Source organism: Palaemon carinicauda, chromosome 35 (assembly GCF_036898095.1).
Source record: "Palaemon carinicauda isolate YSFRI2023 chromosome 35, ASM3689809v2, whole genome shotgun sequence".
Taxonomy (NCBI): domain Eukaryota; kingdom Metazoa; phylum Arthropoda; class Malacostraca; order Decapoda; family Palaemonidae; genus Palaemon; species Palaemon carinicauda.
Window position 1 is genome coordinate 62,350,093 of NC_090759.1, and position 10,111 is coordinate 62,360,203.

Genomic DNA, 10,111 nt, shown 5'->3' on the forward strand with positions numbered 1-10,111 from the left:
TAGCAAAAACTTTTAATTGACTGATGGATTGTGGAAAGTGATCAAACAGAAAAAAAACTCTGAGAGTCTATATTTAATTACTAGGAAATAGAAACCTATCAGTTTGTACAATCATACGTAGAATATGAAGATTTGTGGATGCTGCAGACGTCCACAAAACTAAAAAATAGGCGAACAATAGCTGATGAGCAAATCTATATTTCAGGGCATTATCATCATCATATTGGAAGTTATATGACACTCTGGAACCAATTCATACCTTCAGGTATCATTGGATGTCAATCATGCCATGTACTGTACATTGCACCACGAAAAGAGAACCATTCAGCCTAGAGTTGAGATTATTGAATCAATAAATGTTGGCGATTTCTTCATCGTCCTTAAAAATTAGGTCCGTTATATGCTGGAAGGGGCCCTATATATATATATATATATATATATATATATATATATATATATATATACATATATATATATACATACATACATTATATACACCCAGTTAGTGTTATTTTCACTAAAGCTTCTTACTACACTTATCTGTTAAAAACTAATACCATTTTTAACAGAGATAAGCAATAGCTGATTCAAAATTACATGCTGGGCTAACTGCAAAGGGCAGTAATCATGACACATGTAAAGACTGGGGTCTACGGCTGATGGGTACTGTCTTGTGGTATTTAGACAGTTTCTACACTAATCATTCAAAAGAATTAAAAATAAAGTGCAAACCGCCAAACTTGATTTCTGTGGATTCTTGAAAGCCAAACTATTTACGTCAAGTTAGAGCAATATTTCAGCGTGTACTAAGAGAAATTAGAATAGGTCTGGACTCACGTCTTCGTCATGGTTGCTTTAGAGTTAACTAGTTAGATCTACGAGGACATAAAAGCCATAAAAGCGTCTTTAATCAAAATAACAATAATAGCTTGAACCACTACCTTGGCAAGATTTAAGAGGATGGCAAGGTTTGCAATTATTGCGACCTAAACAAACATTGCGCTTTGAAAGCGGTACCTCATATGCTGTATCTTGGACCATAATATTTTAATTTATTTTTAAAACAAATAAAAAATAATACCTTCTAAAGTTTTACATTGCGTGTGTACAGGATTTTACACTTAATATTAGACAGTCAGGAAAATTACTTTAAACCAAGTAAATGGAGTTTATAAGGAGTTTTCATCTAAGGCACAATGATACTATTGTTTTATATATCAAGAATGAAAACTGGTAATTTCAAATTTCGTCCACTACTCTCTCTCTCTCTCTCTCTCTCTCTCTCTCTCTCTCTCTCTCTCTCTCTCTCTCTCTCGAGGATTTATGAGACACTAGAGAGGTGGAGAAACAGAATGAATAAAAAATAATCTCTTAGAGAGAGAGAGAGAGAGAGAGAGAGAGAGAGAGAGAGAGAGAGAGAGAGAGAGAGAGAGTAGGCATAATCCCCTCAGCAACAATCAAGGTAATGGCTCCCTGTAATTCTCGCTAAGAAATTCATGATGTAAACGTCATTAGCTAAGCCACCAAAGGTACCTTTAAAGAAATGAAAAATGAAAAAAAGAAAGTTATGATACAAAATATAGGAGAAACTTACAAAGAACCCATTCTCCCCTATATAAGAGTGTCTGCCTAGGTATATATATATATATATATATATATATATATATATCATATATATACACAGATATGTATATATACATATATATATATATATATATATATATATAGTTTCTTTTCTATCACGTTCACAAAAGGAAGGGCGTAGCCATTCACTGCTAAGACGGGGTACCCCATTCTAAATATGTCTTTTTTTGACGGTTCGGGTACACTAGTGAAATTTTAAGGGCCTGTTATTACTATTTGTACTATTAGTATAAAAAGTTCCATATATAAAAGCAGCCCAGAATTCCAATAAGTTAATTTCGATGAAGTGTCACAGAAAAGTAGATTTATTGGAATGTTATTTTTTTTTTTAACAATTACACTATGTAGGAAGGTGTACTTTATTACGTGCTTTCCTTACACAACACTTTATTGAATATATTAAAGGCAATTTGATACTTCCCTTCTTAGGAACCCAGAAACATTACTTTCTTCATTTGCTTTTTCATCACTTCCCTTTGATTTCTTCAGCCTTAATTAATTAATTTCTTTAACTTTTACTTGCTCCAATTTTCCGATCATTTTAGAAAAATATTTTCCAGATGAATCCTATGAATGATCATCTCGTTTCATAGCAACAACAATAATGATAATAATAAACATATAAAACTTCTCATATTAAAAGAGAAAAAATGTATTTAAGCTTTGGCAGACATATATATGGCAACTTGTATTTCAAATAAAAAATAAACACTTTTGCATGAGGTGATTGACAATCGTGCATAACCAGTCTATATGTACACAGACAGCAGGACAGATTCGGAAGAGGTATTACAAATAATGGATACATAATGAAAAATAATTCCTATCAGTTAAAAAAGTGAGAGCAATTTTTTACGAGGGATATCAATGCAAAACCATCTCGTTTCTACAGTGAAATTAAAGCATAAAAAAACACCAAATATTTATCATTCAGTTTCCAACTATAATAATTCTTATATATAGTTACTCCTTGCTGCATACATTCTCTCTCTCTCTCTCTCTCTCTCTCTCTCTCTCTCTCTCTCACTGCATACCATTTTTGTTGCCTTTCACAATTCTTAAATCGCTTCATAAATCTTATATAAAAATGCAGGGATGAGGAAACACTTGACAAAAATAAGTCTTGAAATTAAATAAAAATAAAATCCGAGCCAGGAAAATAGCTGCAACTCTAACTTTTTCAAATTAGATCAATTTATAAGTACAATCACCATACAATACTTATAGGAGTACATAAAAATATACCATTAAGTTATGTATTAAAACATTCAATTCTGGTTAATATGGGATAAATTTCTAATGAAAAAAAGATCGCAAGATGACTCTTTACTAAAGAAGGACCTAGAAACTAGCAAAGGCTTCTCAACTAGTCAGAATCGATAATAATTATGACCGGAAAAGATAAATGGACTTTTCAGAAAATAATCAAATTATTCGATATGAACCCATAGTATTTTGAAGTAAAGGATCACAAACAAACAAGAAGCAAAACAACATAAAAACCACTTTTAAATAAAACAAATAAAAACACTCTATTCTTCAAATATGGAACACAACATAGCATAGCTTTAATGAAGTAATTTGATGTTTATGATTTATTACCTGTTTTCAATAAACTTCAAACGATTCTAGGCAAATGATGTAACTATAAACCCTTTAATTATTCGCAATTCTTCGACATCAATTGGTGCAGAATGAATGAATGTTTTAATCCAAAAAATGAAAATTCTAAAGGGATTTTTATTTTTTCATCCCTTACACAAATTCACATTGTAGCAAATACTAGTGTGTGGGCATTATATATACAGTGTATGTATATCTCTCTCTCTCTCTCTCTCTCTCTCTCTCTCTCTCTCTCTCTCTCTCTCTATATATATATATATATATAATGTGTGTGTGTGTGAGACAAAGAAATGGATAGAGACTGAACATAAATGGGAATTTTAGATAATAGATAGACATTAAAAATCACAGAATGGGTCCCTAGAGATTGCAAAAGCAGGGGAAGGAAAAGAAGATGATGGATTGAAGAACTAAGAAAGTTTGTGGGTATGGAATGGCACAGAAAGATCATAAACAGACGCAAGTGGAAGGACATGTCTGAAGCCGTTGTTCTGCAGTGGACTAGTACCGGCTGATATTATATATATATATATATATATATATATATATATATGTATATATATATACACATATATACATATATATATATATATATATATATATATATATATATTCTTATGAAGCTGGTCTACTGTAGAGTAAATATTTTATTCATGCATTTCATTTGTGTATTTACGAGGTGTATAGCAGCTCGTAAGGTGAGCTCCTCTCAGGTAGGAATAAATAATTGTATGTAAATTGCGTAAGACTTTCGTCGTTCATTTCATTGTATTTTTCATTCAAGTCAGTATATGTAATTTTACGTTATTTTCAAGAATCAGCTTTTCATTTCACGTATTTTGTCATGAAGTCTTATGCAATCATAATCAAGTATGCTGTACGAACCATATGAAGTATAAACGAGGCCTTATTTAATTTTTCTATGTTTTCATGAGGTATTGTGTCATGTTTGTGAGAAATTACGCAATTATTATATTTTTCAAGTTTTTGGAATATTCTCAAAAACCCCAGAGTTAATTATTTCTTTTTTTTTTTTAAATGTTTCGAGGAGGAAGGTGAGCGGAGTTAGCTGAGAGAGGGTTGCCTTGTAAGCGAGGTTAGATCTCCTTTTCGATAGATACAGTTGGCAACTGTGGCGCTGCTAGAGCCTGCCCCTAAGCCACAAGAACAATCTAGAAGTTACTAAGTCAATATATATATATATATATATGCCCCCATGGATGCATAGCAGCAGTAAAGATCCAGCCTATCCCTTTGTAACAGCCAAGTTTCCATCTCCCTCTCAAGTACCTTGAGTATGTCTTCTTCAAAGTGAATAAGTTTATATCCAACATATATTGTGTGTCGAGTGTTAAAATGTTACTGAAACTTTGAAGGTGATTTCAAATTTATCATGTTATTGTACGTGCTGGCAATATATAAATCTTTGTAACTTGGCCTGTGAGATTTATGTGAAAACATGAAGTGCGTTTGTATTGCTATCTGGTCGGAAACTTCGTGAGCTAAAAACTTGTTAGTTTATCAGTTACTTTTATGTAATTTGAATAAGAATTTAATCATTAGATTGTTAAAGGTTATCTATTTTCATTAATTATCAAGATTAAATATTTGAGTAAAATTTAACTTCCAGTGAAACAAGTTATCATATAATTTTCAGAGTGAAATATTCTCTTTTCTTAGTCTAAGGTTTTGTTCATATCTAAGATTTCGAGTCTAGTGATCATATAATTTTCATAAGTATCTTTTCTTGTCTTAGTCTAAGTTTGGTTCAGATTTAATATTTCAATTGATTTATTTTTTTTGTAAATTCTTTCAGTGTTGTAATTTTTTTACAGAATATATTTACTTTTGTAGTGTGTATTATTTCGGTCACCAGTATTCCTTACAGAACTTCTCGTTGTTTTGAATAGTTCTTAACAATAATTACCCAGTTTGTTTTGAGTGTACTTAAGAGACCTGTGGATATTCAGTGATTTTGTATATTGCCGCCTGGGAGTTATATAATTTCTTAGAGCTCGGGTATTATTCAAATGTAACAGATTCATGTAAAAACACACAGGTGAGTTAGAACTCAGGATGTTGTGTAACTTGTCAGCCATGATATATATATATATATATATATATATGTGTGTGTGTGTGTAATACATATATATACATATATATATATATATATATATATATATACACATATATAATTGTTTATAGCTACACACAATTCTTAAGAAGCCTACATTAGAACTTGTAGTCGAGGCAATGATTGGTTTGGTCAAAATGAAGTTGAGATAGGATCATTATATATCTCAATGTCTGTTCAATATTCAGTTCAATTGTGAGAGATGTCAAAGGAAAAATATTTGTAAGGACAATGTTGTGAGATAAGAAAATGGGTTGTGAAGAGAGTAAAGTGTCTGATATTTGTAAATAACTTATAGATTGGAATTTGTGAAGAAAAACGGCAGATACTAGTGAAGAGTTTGAGAACGGAAAATTAGAGTAAATGTAAGCAAAAGAGAGGTTATTAGAGTAAATCTCTACGGGGATTGTGGAAAAATGAAAGATGTTGCTTCATTTGGTTGTGTACATAAAGAAAGAGGCTAAGATGCATGAAGAAGTGAATCACAGATTAGGTAAAGCAAGAAATATAGTGGGATTTAAGCAAAATATTGGAAAGCTGCCCAAAGTTAGAACCATTAAAGGGATTGTTGAGTCGACTTTTCTTTACGGAAGTGAAGAGTATATATCAGTAAGGAAAACTAAAATGCGGAAAAAAGTGGTACATCTGTAGAAGTGGTATAAAGGCTAGCATAGTTGAAAGGATGGATCACTGTTATGAGATGGATAAGGATGATGGGATAGGATAGGGTAATATAAAGAAAAAATTATTTATAAGAGGAACTATTAATTCCAGGATTGATGGGGGTGGAAGATATACTGGATAATTAGAGCATCAACTTCCGGGATTAGATTTAGGATTTCGGGCAACTTGGCCCTGTAATGGGACCTGGGAAGCTTTTAGTACCAAGGTACAAATGAGGGATAAACTCTTGAGTTGCAATAGGAAATAAGTGTTAAAAATACTTAGACAGGGAGAGAGAAGAAAGGAATAGCTTTATTAAGATTAAGAAGGCTAAAAATTGGGTTTAGGGTCGAACAGACTCTGCAAAAGTACAATGAACCAAGTGAGATGCAATGAAGGCACTAGTCCCATAGGTTAAGAAGTTAAAACATCCAAGAAGCAGTGTATTTAATGGGTGTTCGACGTGCTGCTGTGAGGGTGTAGGAAACCGTTAATAAACTTCTTCCCTGTTAGGAAGATTCCATTCACGATTCAGCTTGTGAAAGTGCAAACGGTGAAGTGATCACTCTATCATCCTTTCTTACGAGCCTCTGACAATAAAAGGAAACAGACTAATATTTCCTGGTATTAAATTCAGGCGCAAGATTGTCATTTATTATGTCATGGATAGTATGATTTCATCTGTCATTTTTATACTTACAGACGAGTAGCTGCTAAAACAAACGTTCTCTATATCTATGCAGAAAAAAAAACTGGCGGAATTTTCTATTTTTTTTTTCATTAGATACCTAACTATGGATACCATACCAATTCTCTTAAGCATATGCAAATAAAGGTCGCATAGCTGTCATATAAGAGAGAGAGAGAGAGAGAGAGAGAGAGAGAGAGAGAGAGAGAGAGAGAGAGAGAAAAATAATTTGGATTAATAATCTTTAGCTAAGTAAACCTTCAAATATAACAACCCTTTAGCCCCCCTGACACTTGCGCGCATTTTTGCCACGCACTGGCACGCATTGATGCGCGCCAGTGCGTGCCACTTTTTGGCACGCACTGGTGTTTTTCGCGCACTGTTCACGACCAGTTCACTCCAGTTCGCGCATCGTTCACGCGACGTTCACGCGATGGCACGAATTGGCACGCGTAGTTCGCGCATCGTTCACGACACGTTCACGCGAGTTCACTCATCATTCCGCATCGTTTCCGCATTGGTCACGCCAGTTCACGAATTGGCCACTCCATATAAAAACGGGGCTTCTCCAACCCGAGGACATTCTTGGATTGGGTTCGGAAGAGACAACAATGCTTTCTGTCAGAGACACCATTGCATTGAGGAGAAGAAACGTATCTTTTTCGTTTGTATTTTTTGTTGCCCTTTATTTTAGTTTCAATAAAAAAGCATTTGATTTACATATAAATAGCAGACATGAAATATGTACAAGTATTAAGAAAGCATTTTATTTTAACATTAAAAGCAGCAAACATGAAAAGTTTTTAGGCTGTTGATTTTAAGGTAATAGAGAAAAAAGTGTGTTGAAATAAGAAATCATTTTATTTTTACATTAAAACTGCAAACAGAAAAAATTTGTTTTGCCCTTCATTTTAAGGTAATAAAGAAGAATAAGTATGTTGATGAAATAAAACATCATTTTATTTTTACATTCAAACAGCAAACTTAAAAATTTCTTGGGTTTATTTTTCAGTTCATTTTTATTCAAAACAAAAGTTTTGGGTCTTGATTGGTAATAGAGGAAAATAAGTGTGTGCATGAAATAAGACATCATTTTATATTTACATTCAAACGGCAAATATAAACAATTATTAGGTTTATTTTTCTTTCCTTTTCATTAATTTTTTCGTTTCCTTTTTGTTTCTCTTCATTATAAAGTTATAGAAATAGTTTGAAATAAGACATCATTTTATTTTTACATTCAAACAGCAAATATAAAAATTTATTAGGTTTATTTTTCTTTCCTTTTCATTAATTTTTTCGTTTCCCTTTTGTTTCTCTTCATTATAAAGTTATAAAAATAGTTTGAAATAAGATATAATTTTTTTTTCACATTAAAACAGCAAATATAAAAATTTATTAGGTTTATTTTTCTTTCCTTTTCATTAATTTTTTCGTTTCCTTTTTGTTTCTCTTCATTATAAAGTTATAAAAATAGTTTGAAATAAGATATAATTTTTTTCACATTAAAACAGCAAATATGAAAATTTATTAGGCTTATTTTTCTTTCCTTTTCATTAATTTTTTCGTTTCCTTTTTGTTTCTCTTCATTATAAAGTTATAGAAATAGTTTGAATTTTAAGATATAATTTTGTTTCACATTAAAACAGCAAATATAAAAATTTATTAGGTTTATTTTTCTTTCCTTTTCATTAATTTTTTCGTTTCCTTTTTGTTTCTCTTCATTATAAAGTTATAGAAATAGTTTGAAATAAGATATCATTTTTTTTTCACATTAAAACAGCAAATATAAAAATTTACTAGGTTTATTTTTCTTTCCTTTTCATTAATATTTTCGTTTCCTTTTTGTTTCTCTTCATTATAAAGTTCACGCCACTTCCCGCATCGTTCACTCCAGTTCACTCCAGTTCACGCCAGTTCCCTCACTGTTCACTCCAGTTCACTCCAGTTGGCGCATCGTTCACGGCCATTTAGTGCGTGCCAATGCGTGCCACAAACTTTAAACATTTCAAAGTTTTGGGCCCGCATGGCACGCATTGGTACGCTCTGGCACGCGAGTTTCCGCACTGTTCACGACATTTTCACGGCTCGTTCACGCGAGTTCGCGCATCAATGCGTGCCAGTGCGTGCCACGAATGCGTGCAAGTGTCAGGGGGGGCTTTTCCAATAACTCATTGTTAATCTCTTCTGAGTAATTCATCTATATCCAGCCTCTCTCTCTCTCTCTCTCTCTCTCCTCTCTCTCTCTCTCTCTCTCTCTCTCTCTCTCTCTCCTTTCACTTCCTTGTAGATGTGAGGTACTATTCTCCCTTCTCTGTCCTCAGCTCAACTTTATTAAAAAGTTTGCTCAATCCTGTTGGTGTCTAACATGTAATTTTCATAGCTTCATTTGGAGCCAAGATTCATCGTATGGCTCCCGGGAAAGCTTATCTCTCTCTCTCTCTCTCTCTCTCTCTCTCTCTCTCTCTCTCTCTCTCTCTCTCTCTCTCTCTCTCTCTGCAGCTGCGTTATTTATCTGGACCATTTCTTGTGCACTCTCCTTTATCAATGGTTGAGGTCGAGAATCTGGTCCTTTCTTATAGTCACTTTTCATCATTTCTAATTTAGTTAGCAGTCTAGCTTATGTATTAATTTGTTATGAATAAAAACTGTGAGAACATTTGAATAAATAATTGACACACACAATATATATATATATATATATATATATATATATATATATATGTATATATATATATATATATATATATATATATATATATATATATATATATATATATATATATATATATATATATATATATATACGGGAATTAATAAATAGATGAATGCATATGCAGATATGTACGTAAATAAATAAATAAATAAATAAATAAATATATATATATATATATATATATATATATATATATATATATATATATATATAATGTATATATATACGCTCGCACACAAACACACACACAAACATACGGACACACAGACACACACACACATAGAGAGAGAGAGGCTTAGTATTAGTAGAAGTAATCATTAAAGAGAAATACATTCCTGTGCCAACGGCCACCCGACATGATTAATGAGGCGACACCTTCAAACTATAATATATATCTGCTATAATTCGGGTGAAATATCCGACACCATTTTTCATGTTTTCCCACGACCAATAACCAGTTACCTATGCTTCATAAATCTCAAGCAGCGTTTTGTATCATGGTATCTCTCTCTCTCTCTCTCTCTCTCTCTCTCTCTCTCTCTCTCTCTCTCATCTACGACTATTTGTCTATATATGTCAATGTACATTCTTGAGCGAAAATGAATACATTATGTAAAATCATGTGCGTATAGATATACATATG